Below are 22,139 nucleotides of genomic sequence, written 5' to 3'. Positions count from 1 at the left end.
GAAATGAGGCAGAGAAGCTTGAAGCTGAGATTCCTGCCTGGCATCCTGGAAACCATTGCCCAAGCAGAAATCACCCCTACCACTGCTTTGGTGAACCGCTATGAAATATTTCCTCCACTATCATTCGTGGCCCTAAACCATGCACTGTGCTTCTTATTCCTACTTTACTCTCCATTTCCATTTCTCCAATTCCTTCCTCAATTTACTATTGAAGGAATGATGGACACCCTTAGCTCTAAAATCTGCGAAGTATATCTTCTCCAATCAGTACTCTAATGATGCTGTCTCTGAACCATGTTAGGAAAAAAAGAAAATACAAAAGTGTCTTCTACTTCAAGTTAACATGAATATTTCTGTCAAATCTCTGTATTTGTTATTGTAATTGAATTTCCTCATAAAGATATTAGGACATCCCATGCTCAAGGATTGATAGAAGTAATATTGTGGAAATGACCATTCTACCAAAAACTATTTACAGAATCAATGCAATACCAATTTAAAATTCCTATTTCATTCTTCACAGAAATAGTAGTATCCTTAATTTTATATGGGTCCTAAAAAACAACATATACTATTTCATATATTTATATTTTTAATATCCAGTAATATTTTTTAAATTTATATAGAAAACTTAAAAATATCAGTACATAAAAAATCACAAAACTGCAAGGCAAAAGAAAAGATTAAAATATATATAGTTTAGTATAAAACATTAAAAGACGTATTCACAGAAAATATTCTGATCATGTATCTTTCTTCCTTCAATTCCTCTTAAATCTCCCTATCTCACCCTTTGTTCAACTCTATGCCCTTTCTTTCTCTATGTTTACAAAACAAGGAAACAAAACTGAAAACAGAAAACCCCAATGAAACAAACACACATAAAGCAAAAGACCAATAAAATAGAAAGTTTTCAAACAAAGAAATATGACATAAAAGTTCTACAAAAATAACATTGAGATTCTTGGGAATGGACTCTTCCCTGAAATGAGACTTTATTAGAAGAAATTACTCTTTTCTTTATAAGAGGGTCCATTGTAAATAGATTTTGGTTAGGAGGTCCTTATCAAGATTTGTTTTACTATGTGTAGTTAATTGTATTATAATTATACCCAACTCACCTCTGTAATTCCTGTGGCCCATTCTATCATGTCCTCAGATAAAGATAATTGTTGACCAAGTGGACCATATGGGGAAAACTGTCCAACTTTTACTTTAAGTCCTAGACCTTCTGGAAAGTTCCAATAGTTGAGAATGTCATACTCTGCATTCAGTTTCATTTTCTCATTCAAATTCACTTGTTCTCCAGCATGATTAGTAAACTGCTTGTCTTTTAGAAAAGGGTGCAGCTAAAAAAGATGTATTATTTTATGAAGCTGGTACCAGAGTGAAGACAAATAACTGAAGTGTTTGGGAAAGTTTTGTATAGTTTAAATTCTTGATGCATAAAGTAAATTTAACATAGGTATCAAGAATGTAGGGCAAATGGCAGCCTATGGATAGCTAATATATTATGATATTTTTGAAAATAACAATCTTGTTAATAGATAGTAGCTCTCAATAACAAGCACCAAGATAAAAAGTAAGTGAAAGAAAACCTGGCAATTGTCAGTTTGTCTAACAAAATTTAGTTGTAGTAGGAGGCCACTTGTTCATTTCCTGGCCACCCAGACTCCCTAAATAACCACACTGAAACTGTATTAATTAAATCAAGGCTTGGTCTATTAAATCTAGCTTCCTATTGGCTAGCTTTTATATCCTTTTTAAAATTTCTGTTTTTATTTTTATTAAATATAAAACTTTGGAAAAGAAAATCAAATTCAAGCTGGATGTATAAGTTTAATTCAATACAATGAACAGTAGTATCTCTGAACAAGTTGGGGCCTAACTCTCTGAGTTTAGTTGTTCTTTTTGTCATTAAATAAATAATGACCTCTCCAGGGATAATAACAAACATCAAAGCAAACAAAACAAGAACAACAAATAAACAAAAACACAAAAGCATCTTGAGAACACATAACTTAATAAATCCCTGAAGAAAAACTATGAGATATAAAATATAAATGAATATCATTTGGTGTGTATTTCTAAGAAAAAAATAAACTCCTTGAGATGAAAATAGAATAGAAACAGAAACCACATAAAATTGAAGTTTTTATTATTCATCATCCATCATATTTAGTAAGTAAAGGTATTAGGCAGGATTTTAAGAAATCATCACCCTTGGCTTTGGGGGAAAATAAATGAAAAAAAAGCTAAATCACCACTGAATTATAACGCAGGGTATATATACTTGGAGAAAATAAAAACATATTTGAATTCTCTCTTTGTGGTAGGTGTTTTTGTGATTTTTGAAATTTTATTCTACTCTCATACATTACATCCCTACCACAGTTTGCCCTGCCTTCAATTCTCCCAATTCCTTCCCCTTACCTCCCTTTTCTGCCAGATATCCTCCTCCTCCATTTCCCTTCAAACAAACAAGTAGCTGACCTCCCTGTGATATCCACTGAATATGACCTAACAAATTACAGTAAGACTAGGAAGAAAACCTCATATCAGGGCTGGAGGAGATAGTCCAGTAGGAGGAAAAGGGTCCCAAGAGCAGGCAAATGAGTCAGAGACACCCCTAACTTTCACTGTTAGGAATTTCACAAGAGCACAAAGCTAATAACCATAACAAATATGCAAAGGATCTACCTCAGATTCATGAATGCTCCATGGTTGCCACTTCAGACTCTGTGAGCCCCCATAAGCCCTTCTTGGTTTATTTTATAAGCCATGTTCTCATGATTTTTTCCCACCTCTCTGGCTCATACAATCCTTCCTCCCTGTCTTCCTCAGGGTTTGGCTGTGGATCAAAGCCTATGCTCCCATCAGTTGCTAGATGAAGAAAGCCTCTCTGATGACAACTGTATAATTCATCAATATATGAATATAGCAGAATATGATTAGGAACACAGATTGCTCCAATCATAAGAGGTCAGTCAACAGCCATGCAGCTGGTGACCCCACTCTCTAGGACCTCAACAGTGGAACAAATACCTGGGCCCTCCACCAACTCCCCAGACTTTTCTAGCCAGCCAGCATGGAGTTTCTTGTAGGTAGGCACCCCTAAAACTGAAACCCAGCCAGCGGCCCCTACAAACTACTAACCCTACCCTGCCCCCAACCCCCCTAATCCTCCTGCAACCACAGTGGAACTCTGAAACACAGCTTACTCCAATACTGAGGGGACTTGAGAGGTTAGTGAACAGCCACATGGTGGGACAACCCACTCCCTAGGACCTCCACAGTGGGACAAATCTCCAGGCCCCTTCCCCAACTCCCAGCCTTTCCAAGCCAGCCAGCAGGTAGTTTCCTGTAGTAAACTCCCTGAAAACCCAACCCCATCCACTAGACCCACCAAGCTACTAGAGACACCCTGCCTATGAGCTCAGAGTTTGCTTCAATACTAAGAGGACCAAGAGCTTGCTACAACACTGAGAGAACCAAGAGAGAGCACCAAGAGAGTAAAACAGGAGAGAAGACCACAAGAACAGACTTATAGAGACCTCAGAGCTTCTTTGAGATGACATTGACAAAAGAAAACAGACTAAGAAAAACTCCCAAATGCTCAGACAGCCACTGCAAGGATCCAATCAAGATGCAAAGACACTCCTTACATCAACTGAAGGAAGAGATGGATAGGTGCCAATGCAAGAATTCCTCCAACAACCTAAAAAGCAACATGGCAACATCACAACACAGTAGTGACACAACAGGAAGACTTAATCATCCAAACCCAGAATAATCAGAAGAAAATGACTTTAAATATAATTTTTTAAAATGATGGAGACCTTTAAAGAGGAATAAAGAACTCCTTAAAGAAATGTAAGAAAAGACAAACAAAAATTGAAATAAATTAATAAATCCCTCAAAGAAACCCCCCCCCAAAAAAACAATCAAACAAGTAAAGCAAACAGTTCAAGACTTGAAGACAAAAATAGAGATAATAAAGAACACACAAACTGAGGGAATTCTGGATATCAAAAATCTGGGTAAACAAACAGGAGCTACAGAGACAAGTATAACCAACAGAATACAAGAGATAGAAGAAAAATTTCAGGTGCTGAAGATATATAAAGAAAACAGACTCATTGGTCAAAGAAATTGTTAAATACAACAAATTTGTAACACAAAACATCCAGGAAATCTGGGACACCATGAAAAGACCTAACCTAAGAATAATAGGGGTAGAAGAAAGAGAAGAAATCCAGCTCAAAGGTACAGAAAATATATTGAACAAAACCATAGAAAAAAACTTACCCAACTAAAGAATGGCATCCTTATGAATGTACAAGAAGCTTACAGAATGCCAAATAGACTGGATTAAAAAAAATAGTCCCTTCACCATATAATAATCAAAACACAAAAATACAGTATAAAGAAAAATTAAGAGCTGCAAGGGAAAAGGTCAAGTAACAAGGTAAACCTATCAGAATTATACTTCATTTCTCGATAGAAATCATGAAAGCCAGGAAGTCCTGGATAGAAGTGCTACAGACACAAAGAGACCATGGATGTAAGCCCAGACTGCTATACCCAGAAAATCTTTCAGTCACCATTGATGGAAAAAACAAGATATTCCATAAGAAAAACAGATTTAAACAATATGTATCCACAAACCCAGCCCTACAGAAAGTACTAAAAGGAGAACCCCAACCCAGGAAAGATAACTGCACTCACAAAAACACAGGCAACTGATGACCTCCTACCAGCATAACTGAAAGAATGGATACACACAAACACTACTACCTAAAAAATAAACAAAATTAACAACTGCTGGTCATTAATATCACTTAATATCAATGGACTCAATTCACATATTTTTTTTAAAAAAAACATAGCCTAAGAGAATGGATACAAAAACAAGATCCAACCTTCTGCTATATACAAGAAATACACCTCAGGCTCAAAGACAGATATTACTTCAGAATAAAGGGGTGGGAAAAGGTTTTCAAATCAAATCGAACTAAGAAGTAAGTGGGTGTAGCTATCCAAATATCTAACAAAATAGTTATCAAACTAAAGTCAATCAGAAGATAAGGAAAAGGACACTTTATATACATATTAGGAAAAATTGTCTTTTATATCTTAATTTAACACATTTCCATTATTTTATATATTTTTTATTTTTCACTTTTTTATTATTAAAAATTTCTGCTTCCTCCCCGCCTCTGCCTCCCATTTCTCTCCCCCTCCCCAGCTCTTTTCCCCCTCCCTCTCCAGCCCGAAGAGCAGTCAGGGTTCCCTGCCTTGTGGGAAGTCTAAGGTCCTCCCCCCTACACCCAAGTCTAGGAAGGTAAGCACCCAAACAGCCTAGGCTCCCACAAAGCCAGTACATGCAGTAGGATCAAAACCCAGTGCCATAGTTCTTGGCTTCTCAGCAGCCCTCATTGTCTGCCATGTTCAGAGAGTCCGGTTTTATCCCATGCTTTTTAAGACCCAGTCCAGCTGGCCAAAAACTGGGAATGGGGGGTGGGGTGGGATGGGGGAAAGGAGAGATGGGGAGAGAAAAGTGAGAAGGGGAGGATGGGAAGAACTTGGGGGAATGGGATGGTTGCGATAAAGGAAGGGTAGATATGGGAGCAGGGAAGTATATATCTTAATTAAGGGAGCCAATTTTAGAGTTGGCAAGAGACTTGACCCTAGAGGGGTTCCCAGGTGTCCAGGGAGATGTCCCCAGCTAGTTCCTAGGGCAGTTGAGAAGAGGAAGCCTGAAGTGGCCCTACCCTATAGTCATACTGACGAATATCTTGCATATCATCATAGAATCTTCATCTGCCGATCGAAGGAGATAGAGAGAGAGACCCACATTGGAGCACCGGATTGTGCTTCCATGGTCCAAATGAAGAGCAGAAGGAGGGAGAACACGAGCAAGGAAGTCAGGACCTGAGGGGTGCACCCACACACTGAGACATTGGGGCTGATCTCTTGGGAACTCACCATTATTTTATATTTTAATCACGAGACTCATGGCCTATGGGCAAGGTCCCAGCATGTCTGTTTCCAGGGTTGGCTCCATAGCTTCTCCTCACTCCACCTCCTCTCTCCCAGCATTCAGTTTAGAAACACAGAAAACAATCCAAAGAATCAATGAAACAAAAAGCTGTTTCTTGGAGAAAATCAACAAGACTGACAAACCCCTATCCAAACTACTCAAAAGGCAGAGAGAGATCCTGCAAATTAACAAGATTAGAAATGAAAAAGGGGAACTAAGCACAGACACAGAAGAATTCGAAGAATCATTAGATCTTACTACAAAAGCCTGTATGCCACAAAATTGAAAAATGTGAAAGAAACTGACATTTTTTTTAGATAAGTACCATATACCAAAATTAAATCAAGACGAGGTGAACAATTTAAATAGACCTGTAGGTCGTGAGGAATTAGAAGCTGTTATCAAAAACCTCCCTACCAAAGAAAGCCCAGAACCAGATGGTTTCAATGTTGAATTCTACCAGAACTTCCAAGAATAACTAATACCTATACTCCTTAATGTGTTTCATATAATAGAAACAGAAGAGTCACTGCCAAACTCCTTTTATGAAGCTACAGTTACCCTGATACCAAAACCATGCAAAGACTCAACCAAGAAAGAGAATTACATACCAATCTCACTCATGAACAGCGATGCAAAAATTCTCAATAAAATACTGGCAAACCGAATCCAAGAACACATCAAAAATATTATACATTATGATCAAGTAGGCTTCATCCTAGAGAGGAAGGGCTGGTTCAACATATGAAAATCTATCAATGTAATCCATCATATAAATAAACTGAAAGAAAAAAACCATATGATCATTTCATTAGATGCTGAAAAAGCATTTGACATAATTCAACACCCTGTATGATAAAGGTCTCGAAGACTTAGGGATACAAGGTTCATTCCTAAATATAATAAAAGCAATATACAGCAAGTCAACAGCTAACATCAAATTAAATGGAGAGAAACTCAAAGCCATTCCACTAAAATCAGAAACAAGACAAGGCTGTCCACTCTCTCCATACCTCTTTAATATAGTGCTTGAAGTTCTAGCAATAGCAATAAGACAACATAAGGAGATCATGGGGATTCAAATTGGAAAGAAGTCAAACTTTCATTATTTGCAGATGATATGATAGAGTACATAAATGACCCCAAAAACTCTACCAAAGAACTCCTACAGCTTATAAACATCTTTAGTAATGTGGCAGAATACAAGATCAACTCCAAAAAAATCAGTCCCCTCCTATACACAAAGAACAATGGAGCAGACAGGGAAATCAGAGAAGCATCACCTTTCACAATAGCCACAAATAGCATAAAGTATCTTGGGGTAACTTTAACCAAGGAAGTGAAAGATCTATTTCACAAGAACTTTATGTCTTTGAAGAAAGAAATTGAAGAGGATACCAGAAAATGGAAGGATCTCCCATGCTCTTGGATTGGGATGATCAACATAGTAAAAATGGCAATTCTATCAAAAGCAATCTATAGATTCAATGCAATCCCCATCAAAATCCCAACAAAATTCTTCACAGACCTTGAGAGAACAATAATCAACTTTATATGGAAAAACAAAAAACCCAGGATAGCCGAAACAATCATACAATAAAAGAATTTCCAGAGGCATTACCATCCCCAACTTCAAACTCTATTACAGAGCTATAGTAATGAAAACAGCTTGGTACTGGCACAAAAACAAAGATGTTGACCAAAGGAAACGAATCAAAGACCTGGATATTAATCCACAACTTTTCACTTTAGCCTCAGGGAGACTCTTTTGACAAGGGCAAAAAGCAGCCACATTCTTCACCGAAATATTGAGTGTGGTAACCCAGACCCAGAAAGACAAATATAATATGTTCTCACTCATAAGTGGCTTTTAGACATAAAGCAAAGAAAATCCAATATACAATTCACAAGCCCAGAGAAACTAGACAGCAAACAGGACCCTAAGAGAGACATACGTGGATCTAATCTACGTGGGGGAGTTGAAAAGGACAAGATCTCCTAAGTAACTGGGAGTATGTGAATAATATGAGAAAGTAGAAGGGGACAGGGGAGAGGAGTGGATAAAATATATAGCTCAATAAAAATAAAAAATAAATGTGTTAATTTAAATGTAAGAGCTGGTTGTAATAAGTCTGACCTATAGGCCAAAAAGTTTATAAATAATACAAGCCTTTGAGTGATTACTTAAAAGTGGCTGCAGGATGGAACGAGACATAAAAACTTCTATTTATAGAGCACCTTACCCTGGGGCAGCCACGCCCTTCCCTTCTTCTGTGGACTTTATGGCGTGTTGTGAAGTAACAAGCCTGGGAACTTTACTACCCTCATTCATCTCCACTGTCCAGTCTGTCTGCACAGGCTTTGCTGTGTGTTGTGATAGTCCTGTGAAGTATCCCTTCTTTAGTCAACTCAGTCCTTTCCCTTTTTTAAAGCTTCTTCTCCATGGATGGGACGCCACATACTTAAGATTAATACTCTCAGAAGGTTCCTTCCTCCAGCTTTTCTCTGCAGATTCCATGCTCCACATTTTGTGATTCCTTCCATGTGCCTAGGCACTCCACCCTCCACACTCAGCTCTGGCCTCTCAGCAAATGTCCACAGCCTCAACTGAATCCCATGGGACTCGCAAGATTACACATATTCTGTATTTTTATATAGAAATCTTTGATCTGGCAACATAAAATACTGATGTGGATTTAGAACACATTTTCTTCCTTCCTTTTAATTATTTCTGTATAAATCTTGACTTACCCCCCCCCCCTTGTCAGTGTTTCTAGTAGTTTATTTTGTATTCTTAGAGATTCTAAGATAAGTAGTGTGGCCTCCTAATGAAGACATTTAGAAAAATCACATTGCTTATGTTATGAGCAATCCAATGGGAAACACATTACCTGCCAGGCTGAAAACATCAATTCTTCTGCCTTTCTTAATGGTTTTACTTCTACTTGATGAAGAAGCATCTCATGAAGGCTGTGGGCCACAGCATACACAGCATTGTATGTATTGTAAGCATACTCGGTCATGACCTTATCAAAATGGTTGTTAGGTGAGTCATGCAAGGAAACATTAGTCACACAGTTCTCAACTGTAGTACAGTCATCAGCAAATGAGCAGTTAAAAAAGTAGAACCAGAACCATTGAAGGTAAAAATCTTCTGGGTATTTGGAAGGGTGAAGTGTTTGGGTAAAATTTCTGAAACCAGAGAGTTCTTTGTGGTGATGTGAGAAAATGAGGCTCCCATGCAATGACTGCAAAATGAAATGCTTTGAATGGCTGATATCATTCCATTCTGCGTTCATGATCCACACTTTCCCTGTAACTAAAGTCTGCTTTAAATAAGACAGGAAGCCTCTCAGAAAGTCACTGTCCCCATAGGTGATGATCACATTTGCTGATGATTTCAGAACCCGTGTAGGATTCAATTGTTCCTGTGCCAAAAAGGATACCTCACTTACTGGGATCATCTCCACAAAATCTATACCATAATCTGTTTCTGTCCATTTCTGCCCTCAGGTCTGAGATTATCTGAACACCTTTTTGTCCTTCAGATACAATCAACCCCACCCAATTCCAGTGGAAATAACTCAACAATAAGACAATGCCACTGGCCAGAGATGTGTCCTTGGAGGCCATTTGATAGAGATTGGGAAACTGATCATGATTATTCAGGTTAGGATCAAAAGACCCAATGGTCAGCTAAAATGAAAAGAAGTAGAAGCAGAATTAAGAGGAGGAACTATAAAGCATGGGTCAAATCATGACAGACTTGTAGAATCAGCTAGAGTGATGAAGAGAATTTGCTCATCACATCTATATACATGTACACATGAGGTAAAAGGCTAATATTGGAACTACCTTGTCAATCTTCACTTTACTCTTTTTTTCTTTTGAGCATAGGTCTCTAAGTGAACATGCAGCTCACTGCTTTGGCTAGCCTGACTTTCTTATGAGGGACTCTCTGCTTTACCAGAACTGAGGTTAAAGATATGTCTTGTCATGGCCAGATTTCATGTGCTAGAGATTCACACTCAGGTTCTCATGGTTGTGAATCAAATACTTTACTCCCAAAGTCACCTCTCTATATTATAATACCATTAAAATACTGGTATCCTACTTTCTGGGAGCTTTCTAGAAAATTCCTCATCACTCACAGTCCCAGGTAATCACTGTCTGCTCCTGCCTATCCCTTTTCTCTGTCCTAGACCATGGAAATATGGATATGTCGCCAAGTCACTGAACACTCACTCTTTGGGATTAAAAACTTTGTCAGATGTATAATCATAATTTTCTTTCATGCTCATTTTTCACCTTGGGATGATCCTGAACTTGTGTTTTTCATCTCTCTACTCCACTCGTTCTCACCTGTGGATATTTGTAGAGTCCCAGCAGATATTATCCAGGATACTCCTGAGAGTACAGCAACAGACTTCATTTCTTTCCTGCAGTTGCAATTACTTATATATTTCTTCCCTGATAGCCACGTGATGCATCTATCCAATGTCGACCATTCACTATACAGGACATTATAGATATCATACCCCAGAGACACATTGGGTAAAAGATGAGGGTTCATGTTGATCTCCTCAATGGCAAAAACCATTGCCAGGACAATTTGGTAGTTATTTATATTTAACCTGAACAGAAGACACAAGAATATTTAGGGGTGCTGTCTTTTGAATGTCAAATATCTCCCACATATTCACATCTGAACATTCTGCCTTCAGTTGATGACATTGATGAAGGCTGTGGAACTTTAAAAAGTTTGAGCATTACTGGAAGAAGTCTTTCACTGGAGACGGGCCTTTGGACTTTATACTTTTGCTTCAGTTCCTGTCCAGTCTCTTGCTTTTTGAGTGAAAATACAATGCAACTAGTGAAATTCCAGCTCCTGTCATTGTGATTTCTCTTCCTGTTGTCATGCCTAAGCTAACACGACAGATAGTATCTCCTGGAAGTATAAGCCAAAATAAATCATTCCCCTTAGTTAGCTTTTTTATGGTATTTTATCACAGTAATGGAAAAAATATTAGTAAGGGGAAATATTCAAGCCATGACTATTACTTTTGCATGCAAAAATTACTTTTAGAGATTAGATGTTTGCATCTTTATAACATCAGCATTTTAAAATTTATATCTATTTGGACTGAAATATTAATAATGCATTTTTAGGTAAGTAATGTTATCTGGTCATGAAAGTGGAGTCTCATAAATGACATTAGCATTTTTCTGAAGGCCCAGAGGCAATATTGAGTCATTGACTATGTCAGAGAAGAAGGTGGAAGCATGTTCTTAAGGAAAAAATTCAGAATAAATTTCAGACTTCAATGCAGAGTAGCTAGGTTTCTGCAAATACCAGTCCCTGTATTTGGAGTCTGTGAAGCACATTTTCATGGCTGCCTTATATATCAACATTTTATTTTTTTAAAAAATGTCAGTATAGGCAAAATATAAACAGTGTGCCAGAGTATGGGGTATGTGCATGGAAAGTCTTAAGCAGGGAATACTGTAGAAGTATGGTGAAAAGTAGGGGGATTAAAGGGATATGTAATCCAAAAGAAGAGGACATGAAAGCATAGGAATCTTTACAGTCTAACCTGAAAAACTAAGTAGAGGCCTGGTAGAACACATGTGGGCTTCTTCCTTTTTTCATCTGTTCCTCCCTTTCCTCCTCCCACCTTTCCTTCCTTCCTTCCTTCAATCCTTCCTTCCTTCCTCCCTCCCTCCCTCCCTCCCTCCCTCCCTCCCTCCCTCCTTCCCTCCTCTCTCTCTCTCTCTCTCTTTCTCTCTCTCTCTTTCTCTCTCTCTCCATCTCTCCCTCCCTCTATCCTTCCCTCCCTCCCTCCCTCCTCTCTCTCTCTCTCTCTCTCTCTCTCTCTCTCTCTCCATCTCTCCCTCCCTCTTTCCTTCCCTCCCTCCCTCTCCCTCTCTTTTTCTAATTAATTTAACCTACACTGAAAGACTAGAACTAAATATGAACATTTACACATACAAAAATTTTCTGTCCAATGCTTTGATGTTGGGTAAAGTCTGAAGCACAATGGCAGATTTTACCGTTTGTGCCTTTTCAGTCTCATCTGGTGTAGCTATGATGATTTCCAATTTGAATAAACACAAATTGTCATCTGACATTCTGATTATGACAGATGAAGCCCTACTGAAAGTTTTGTCACATTTATTATAGTCAAATGAATTCTCTTGAGTATTTATTGATATTGAAGAAATATTTGTTACAGCTAAATAATTCTGGGACAATTTAAGTCATTTTAGAGTAGATTCAATAATCTACCCTTTCAGCCTACCATATCTGTATCTCCCTTTTTTCCAAAACAAGAACCCTGAATCTAATATCCTTTGTTTAGCTTTTTTCCTGACTATTATAAACCAATAATAACTTGTAACCAATCTGCCTAAACAATGACAATATTCATAATTCAATGGAAGACCAAAATCCATCCACCCTACATTTTGGAAATATGGGTGTTGTGTTCTTAAATTTACTTCCTACTGTCTGGGAGTGATGGGATCTTTAGTGGATCCTGAAAGGAAAAATTTGGGTTAATTATCAAGTCCTGGGAGAGGTCGCTGTATCACTTGTTATCCAATCTCTGTGTAATGGAAAGTGCAGGGCTTTTCTCCAGTCTTAGCTAAAGTAGTCTGTGAGGCTAGATCATCTCTACTAACTACCTTGACATTGTTCTGAGCAGTTTTTAGTCCAAAGTCAATCTTTAGGTGGTGTTTTTCAGCTTAGTGATGCCATAATAGTCCTCGTGGAATTGTGGATATGGGACCCCATCCTCCTTTTGGAGACTTCAGAGATTGCATTAAGTCAGAATATTCCTTTCCTTGGTAAGTTTTCCTAATAGTCCCTTCTACTTTGGATTTTCTTTTTGTACAAATGTCTTTAAATTCCTAAAAATAATTGTTTTTATTTTCCTGGAAAGACAAAAGAAAACCCTATCCCAACCCTAACTTTGGAGAGGTTCCCTTTTCGCAAGTTACATCTGATCAAATAAAAAAAAAAGTATGTTAGTTTTGTAGGTTAGTTTAGATTAAATGACCATGCTGTTTGATGAATTATCATCTCTTCTAATTAAGAGATCTCTCTTGTTCATTTTGAATAGTTATCAATTTCGATAGTATTCATAAATTTTCATCCCCTATAGAATAAAAAGCAAAACCAACCCCCATGTCCCGGTTTCCATTCTAAGGTCAACACATCTTTAAAATATCCTGGCTGATTTAATTCCATAGGTTTTTCTATATCCAATGTCTCTCTGCGGTTGTTCCTTTCTCATTTAGAAAATTCAAAGTTAATAAAGCATTGTGCAATCTATTTCCGGAGGTCTTTGTTACCCGTTATGGTTTATTTAACACATCCTTTAGAGTTCAACTTGATCTTTCAATAACTGCTTGCCATATCAGATTGTGTGGTATATCTGAAATGTGCTTCATATTATCATAAGCAAAACGCTGTTTAATTTTCTTAGAGATATATTCTGGAGCATTGTTCACCTTAATTTGTACAGGTATATCCATTATGGCCATAATTTCTAAAAAGTGTATGAATCCCGAATCAGCCTTCTCTAAACTCAGAGCAATTGCCCATTGAAATACTGACTAGGTATCACTGATGTAGTGTACATATTTTAATTTTCACAATTATACAAAATGGAACGCATCCATCTGCCAGATTTCATTCCTTTGAGTATCCTTTGGTTTACTTTCTACAGGTAGTGGTATTTGGTTGTATAAAAAACAAGTAGGATATTTCCCTGCCTTGTTGGCTGCTGCGGGAGGACCTTCGGCTCCTTCAGCCAATAGCCCCTGAAGTATGAGCACACTGTGCTGCGGGAGCCCCTTCCGTTCCTTCAGCCAATAGCTGCTGAAATACCAGCCCACTGGGGCATGGTCTATTTACCTTTAAAAAAGAGCAGCAAGCCTCGGCTTGCTCTCTTGGTTCCGGCGCTTGGTTCCAACTCCTGCTCCAATGACTAGGCTTCTTTCCTGATGGTGTTTTGTGAGTTTTACCCCCAAAATAAATACCCCTTTAAATCCTAACTGGTATGGGATTGTTTCACGCATTAGTTGGCATATGATGGAAAAGTGTTTTTAAATCTTTACTATTGACATGATGTTTTTTATGAAATTCTGAGTCTTTCAGTGTATTTCCTTTCAATAATTGATCTATTTCTCCATTTCCTTTTGTTAAAGAACCTGGCAAACCTGTACGGGATTGGATGTGTGTTTTGTATTTGGGATGATTCCTAGTCCCGATTATATCTTGTAACTGAATGATTAATAAAGCCAATTCTGTATCATCTGGTATAAACTCAATGATTTCAATCCACAAAACAACTCTTTCAGCATATTGTGAATTGGTAACTATGGCGAGAGGGTCTTTAAAATCTCTTAGAATTCTGAGAATATCATATACTCCTGACTTTTGGAAAGAATCATAAGGTCTTTGAGCCACCTTATTTAAATTTTCTGATTTTTTTGTTTTGTTTTTCAGACAGGTTTTCTCTGTAGCTTTGGAGCCTATCCTGGAACTACCTCTTGAAAACCATGTTGGCCTCAAACTCAAGGAAATCCTTCTACTTCTTCTGCCCAAGTGCTGAAATAAAAGGTGTGCACCACCACCATTGGGCTAAATTTTCTGATCTGTAACCTGCCTTCCCTGTTTTATTTGCAACAGTATAGAATGTATGGGTTCCTGATATTGGTGTTTCCCTTACAATGTGAGGAATGATCCAACTAGCTTTCTTTATAAATTGAATACTCTTGCTTTTGGGATGATTGTTGTTAATTTCTCCCTCAAAATTACTGTATGTTCTTTATCAATCCATAATTTGTCAATTTCATCATTGACAAAAGGTACTGTAATTTCTACTGTGTCTATTCCCTTAACTGACAAAGTCTCAATTTTCCTTCTAGAATAAATTCAGAGACCTTTTCCACATAAGTTATTTTTTTTACTCTGTTTAGGTGGTTAAAAAAAGATCAATTCTAAGGTAATATCTTCCCTCTGCACTCAAATTCCATTTGGGGAATTCTTTGAGGGTAACATGGTCAGAATACAGTTAAGTTTTGGATTCACATGATCCACATGCATATTCTATAATTTCTTTCCCACCAAAGCCAATTCTTTCTCAGCTTCAGCTGATAATTTCCTAGGACTATTTAAGTTCTTAAACTCCCTAAGGTTTTGAACAAATTACTCAGTTCATCAGGATTCACTTCAATAGTGGGCCATAGATTAGAAGTATCTCCTAGCAATCCTTGGAGGTCATAAGAGTCTGCTGGACGATCGCTGGGTTTGGGGGCAGGATGGGGCTAGTAGTTTGTAAGGGCTCCTGGATGGGTTTGGGTTTTCGGGGAGCCTACCCACAGGAAACTCCCTGATGACTGTCTATAAAAGCCAAAGGAATAGCCTTTAATACATGGGCACAAGAGACCAATTCCTAAATATAACCCCAGTAGCACAGACACTGAGAACAACAAATAAATAAATGGGACCTCCTGAAACCGAGAAGCTCTACAAAGCAAAGAACACAATCAATAAGATAAAAAGACAGCCTGCTGAATGGGAAAAGAGCTTCACCAACCCCACATCAGACAAAGGATTGATCTCCAAAATATATAAAGAACTCAAGAAATTAGACATTAAAATTCTAAATAACCCAATTAAAAATGGGGTATTGAACTAAAGAGAGATTCCTCAACAGAAGAATATTAAATGGCCAAAAGATACTTAAGGAAATGTTCAACATCCTTAGTCATCAGGGAAATGCAAAGCAAAACAACTCTGAGACACCATCTTACATCTGTCAGAAAGGCTAAGATCAAAAACACCAATGATAGCTTGTGCTGGAGAGGATGTGGAGTAAGGGGAACACTCTTCCATTGCTATTGGGAAGACAACCTTGTACAACCACGTTAGAAATCAATATGGCAGTTTCTCAGAAAATTGGGAATCAATCTACTTAAGGATCCAGCAATACCACTCTTGTGCATATACCCAAAAGATGCTCAATCATACTATAAAATCATTTGTTCAACTATGTCCATAGCAGCATTATTTGTAATAGTCAGAACCTGGAAACAACCTAGATGCCCCTCAACTGAAGAATGGATAAATAAATGTGGCACATCTACACAGAGTACTATACAGCAGTAAAAAAACAATGTCATCGGGGCTGGAGAGATGGATCAGCAGTTAAGAGCATTGCCTGCTCTTCCAAAGGTCCTGAGTTCAATTCCCAGCAACCACATGGTGACTCACAACCATCTGTAATAAGGTCTGGTGCCCTCTTCTGGCCTGCAGGCACACACATAGACAGAATATTATATACATAATAAATAATTATTTTTAAAAAAATGATAAAACAAACAAAAAACAATGTCATCTTAAATTTTGTATGCAAATGGATGGAATTAAAAAACACTATCCTGAGTGAGGTAACCCAGACCCAAAAATAATAATATGGTATGTACTCAGTAATAAGTGGATGCTAGCTATAAACAATGGACATTAAGCATATAGTTCATGATCCTAGAAACGCTAAGCTATAAGGTGAACCCAAAGAAAAACATGAAAATTGGAAATAGACAAGTTCACATGACAAAATTGGGAGCATGGGGACTGGGGGAGAAGGGAAGGTAAGAAAGGAAGAGGAGGAGAGGAGGGTTAAAGAGAACTTGAGGGAATGGGATAGTCAAGATGGAGAAAAGACATAATGAGAGCAAGGAAAGAGATATTTTGATTGAGGGAGCCATTATAGGGTTAGCAGGAACCTGGTTCTAGAGAAATTCACAGGAATCCTCAAGGCTGACTCCAGCTACGAACCTAAGCAATAAATGAGAGGGTGACGGATCTTCATTAGCCCTGTAGTCAGACTGATAAATATCTTATATATCACCATAGAATCTTCATCCAGCAAATGATGGAAACAGAGGCAGAGACTGGCATCGGAGCACTGCCAAATTCCAGGTGAAGAGTGAGAGGAATGAGAATATGAGCAAAGAGGTCAAGATCATGATGGGTACACCCACTGAAGCAGTCTATCTGATGTAATTGGAGCTCACAAACTCCAGCTGCCCTGGGAAGGAACAAGCATGGAACCAAACTTGTCCATCTGAATGTGGTTGACAGTTGCATGGCTGGGGCAGACTGAGGGGCCACTGGTAGTGGCGCCAGGATTTATCCCTACCGGATGTACTGGCTTTTAGGGAACCTATTCTCTTTGAATGGATACTTTGTTCAGCCTAGATATAGTAGGGAGGGCCTTGGACCTTTCCCAAAGCAATGTGCCTTACCCTCCCTGAGGATTGGAGGGGATATAGTGAGAGGAGGATGTATTGAGGGAATGGGAGGAGGGAAGAGAGGGGGAACTTGGATTGGTATTTTTTAAAAATTTAATAAATTTTGTAAAAAATCATAGTATCCCCCTTAGGTACATATAATTAATTTATTAATTATATCTAAAAATGTGAAAAGAATTACATGAATAGTAAAAATTATATGTTTTTAAATAAAATACATGACTATTTTGAATACCAAAAAAAGAATCTGCAATTGATCTCTCCTATTTTATAACTTTTATGGCCTATTATTTCATAAACCTATTTTATAGCCTAAATAACTAAAAGAATCTCCTCTTTATATTTTTTTTTTCAGGAAAAACTGTAATCCCAACAAGGAAAAATATTTTTTACTTTCACCAACATTCCAAAGTATTTACATTTGAATCAGATAATAAAATGCATCTATGTAAAGTATAAATTGAGGAAATTGTTGTGTATCATTTCAAATGGTTGATGTACAAATTATAGGCACAGGTTAAGGCTATTTAACATTCCCTGTGGGAGAATCTTCCATTAATATTCTCTAACATGCTGAGAATTATTATAAGTAGACACCATTAAGCAAATTTTTCTCTGTCTTCTTCTTGTAAAGGTATAGTGAAGATTCAACCTTTTAAATCAATAATTATAAGAGGTCATCCTTTAGGCAATGAAGAAGGCAAAGGAATTCTAGACCATAGAGAGCCCATTGACTGGATTACCTTATTAACAGTTCTTAGATCTGTTACCATTCTCCATTCTCCACATTTCTTTTTAACAACAAATACAGAATTACAAGGGCTGGTTGGTTCTTCAATAGGCTGAGCATTTAGCGTCTCCTTTTCCAGCTGTTCTAAGGCCTGCAGTTTTCCTGTTGTCAAAGGTCATTGAACAACCCATACAGGTTTTTCAACCATTTTAAAGACAGGGATGCTGATGACTTTAGAAGATCAGCAGCTGTTGTCCCCTGTTCTTGTACAATATGAATCATAGGTGACTTCTCTTTACAATACCTTCTAATATTTTCTCAGAATCATAAGTTAATATATTGTTTGTTTCTAAGATTGGGGAAATGTTAATATGAGTATTTCATTGCTATAACAAATCACACCCCTACAAATTCATTGCTATGTTAGCAACATATGGTTTTGATTTTCCAATCTGTCTTTGTGGCCGTATGCATTTGACCCTTCTCATGCTCTGTTTTACCTGAGATAAAGCTCCAATCCTCAAATGCATTTACCTCTTGAAGAGGTCAATTTTGATGCCAAGATTCTGTTACATGTATTGTTACATTCACACCTGTGTCTTCCAGACCTTCAATGGTAATGTCATTTATTTGTAATTTAATTTGGTCTTTGTTCATATAAAGTTTGGAAGTTTGCCAAAATACTTGCTTTATGGTTTTTCCTGAATTATTTGTTTTCTCTTCTATAGCTAGTGTATCATCCAGAGAAGTATGGTTTCTTACAATAGGCACCAGGTTCTTTAATTCTTTGGAAAGGAATTTCCTCTATGATGACCGAAAACAACTGAACTGAGCTTGGCTTGGGGCCATGTGAGATGCCCTTCAAGGAATTTCCTGACAGCAAAAGGTTACCTTAGATGTCATTAGTACAATGCCTGCCTTTGCCACACCTTCTGCATAATCCAGAAGGGAGGGACATTCTGTTTGAATTATGCTTAGAAAATAACACCGTTTATACTAACGCCCTGTTTTCAGTCCACTTTAATGTTGCCTTGCTTGCCACAGTTGAAACACTTGACACTTAGATTTTTCTTCAAAACTCTGGAAATCACCTCTCCTATCGAAGCATCATCATGGTCATGAGATTTAATATGGATTATTTCTCAGACCCATTTCCCCAAGTGTTTTGATCTTACCTTTAAAGGCATAATTATCCTTTGCATTAAGAATTAGCATGTTCCAAAGCCAGAGATTCAATTATCATTTGTCTAGCTTCTGATTTTGGTATCATTTTCTTTACCACTGATATCAATCTTGTATGAAATTAGTGAAGGTTTCTTTTGGGTCCTGTATGACCTTAGTAAATTACTCAATCTTCTTTCTTCTGCAGTTCTGCCCCAAGCAGTCAGAGCTGCTGCATGGCATAAAGCCAGGAATTGGCCATCATATAGGAATTGCCTTTCTCTATTAGAAGCTAAAGATAAATAGTAACCCAACTGTAAACTCTCCCATATATGATTGTGACCTGCTTTCAATATATGCTGGTACAATAGTAGCATAATGCTTTTGGAAGTAACCAACCAATATCAGGTTAGACTTAAGACCCACCCCACGAGATAGAGTCCAACCAATGCTGCTTGGGTGGCCAATAACCTGAGATTAGATAGTCCAGCGACCTACATGAGAACCAAATATTACTGTTCCACTAAAAGAACAGCAATAAAATAACTCCCAGTGACATTTTATTGTACTCTTAGATGAGTGTCTTGTTTAGCCATCATCACAGAAGCTTTTATCTGTAGGAAACTGAAACAGATATGGATACCATGTACCTAAAATTGGAAAATATGCAGAGAAAGTGTTCTTTTAACTTTCAGTCATAAATGAGATGTCTCCCTCAAATACATCTCCACAGGACTCAGGAAATCCTATGGAAGGGGAGGCAGGAAGATTTTAAGATCTAGAAGGCATGGAGGATACCAACAAAACAAGGGCACGTAGACACATCAGGAATGACACACATATGAATTCACATAGTCTGGCAGCATTCACAAGGCATGCACATGTCTAAGCCAGATAAGGTCTTAGCACTGGAAGGCAAAGTAAACACAAGTCCCATTCCCTAATCCAAAGGCTTTCTCCAGTTGATAACCATTACAAAGGAAAAAAATCAGTTTTTTTTTCCAATGGAGTCTCATTGGGTATACAGTCCACACTTAAGGGCAGGTCTCATGTCCAGCAGAAGATGAACAACACAACATGAATCCCATAATATTTTTGGAGAACTTTTTGTTTTGTAATGCATTATCTGGGCATTATCCACTTAAAGAACACTCTGTCCCTATCTGTCTGTCCATCCATCCATCTCTCTGTCTCTCTATCTTCACACATTGATACATACATACATATGTATGCATATATTTATCACCCATTGATACATAAATATATACATATATGTACACACATATATTATTTTCCAATTTTGTTTATATGGGTTTTCTTTGTGGGTGAAAGTGTGTCTCTATGTCTGTAAATGTTTCTTATACTTTGTCTTTGACTCTTTTGACTCTGTTTTTTTTCTATTGGGTTTTAAAGATCTTATACTATTATTTTATAATAATATTATTGTTTTGTTTTCCAACTAAAAAGAGAATGAAAGGTATGTATTTGGATAGGTGGGACAGTGAGGGGGGACCTTGGAGGAGTAGGGGAAGGCAAAACCATAATTAGAATATATTGAATAAAAAAATCTATTTTCAATAACAAAACAATAACATCAAATACTAATAGAATCAATTCTCCAATTAAAACACACAGATTGACCTGACAGATTAAAAAACAAAGTCTATCTATCTTTGATTACCAAGAGACACGTCTTGTTTTTAAAGATATTTACCAGCTTAAAGTAATAGACAAAATTACTCCAAAAAAAAAGGGACCAAGTAAGAAACAGGCATTGCTAAACTAGTATCTGACAAAAAAGACTTCAAACTAAAACTAACCAGAAGAGATGATGAAAAACACTTCATTCTAATAAAGGGAAGAGTTAACCAGATCTTTTACTCCCCAGAAAAAGAATGTTCCTTATACTCATTAGAGATATTCCATGCCAAGGATGGTATTGTGATTGTAGATGATAATAGTGGGTATAATTCAGTGACAACACAGTACGAAAGAGGGTTAGGAATGTTTTAATAATAAGGAGAGAATTGAGTCTCAGAAAGGAGAAGCTAGAATGAAGAAAACTAGAATAATTTTGTTCTCTTTGAAGCTAAGAAACTAGTAAATAGAAATAAATTAGAAATAGTTATTAGGATATGGAGTAGAAGGAGTAATATGGAAGATGTAGGCAGCACTGATGTGTGCACACAGAGTATTTCTAGGTATTATCTATTTGAAAATAAGACAAAAATAAAGAAATGAAAAAATGAACTTACTGATGATAGAGGCTGTCACTGCTTGGATCTTCAGTGATGGAATCATATACAATAGTATGCAGTGGGAAAAATGCAGTAACCACCATATCCCCACCCTTATACACACTGACTCCTGTCTTTGTAGAACAGTGAGAACGGTCAAAGGAGTAGGCAGAGCTGTAATACTGCAGAGCCGGAAACATAAAAAGCAGAGGGAACATCATGGAGTATCTATAAAGTCAAACTCTGTAGAGTTTGAATTTTCAGAGCCAGTAGGTATATATATATCCCATGTATCTGTGCCTTTTATGTAAATTCCAATTTTACTTGAACCACTCTCATTCCCAAAGCTCCTTCTACTCAGATTTCTAATATTCCCCTGACAGATCCTGAAAAACATTCTTCCTTGGAGGATCACATCTGGGGTCAAACTTTCAGGTTAAAAATGTTACCACATAATGGAAAATATGATTGAGGCTCATGTTCTCCAGTCCCTGTTGCCATGATTTCATCTAGTTTCACTAACAACAGAGCGACCCCGTGAGATGAATCACTCCTGGAAAGACTTGACCAAGCTGGTGTCAAAAAAATTTTCCCTTCAGCTATAGATGAAAATATTGTCATGAGGGATGGGGAATGGTTAGTTATG

The 22,139-nt window shown here is 37.4% G+C and overlaps 1 pseudogene; it reads right to left on the bottom strand.

The window, feature by feature from the left end:
• Positions 1 to 21,714, bottom strand: part of LOC142845589 (vomeronasal type-2 receptor 116-like) — a 29,915-nt pseudogene extending 8,201 nt beyond the window's left edge.
• Positions 21,715 to 22,139: the final 425 nt, after the last annotated feature.

This window comes from Microtus pennsylvanicus, chromosome 1 (genome assembly GCF_037038515.1).
Source record: "Microtus pennsylvanicus isolate mMicPen1 chromosome 1, mMicPen1.hap1, whole genome shotgun sequence".
Lineage (NCBI taxonomy): Eukaryota > Metazoa > Chordata > Mammalia > Rodentia > Cricetidae > Microtus > Microtus pennsylvanicus.
The sequence above is the reverse complement of the archived record's forward strand: the minus strand, read 5'-3'. Positions and strand labels throughout refer to the sequence as shown.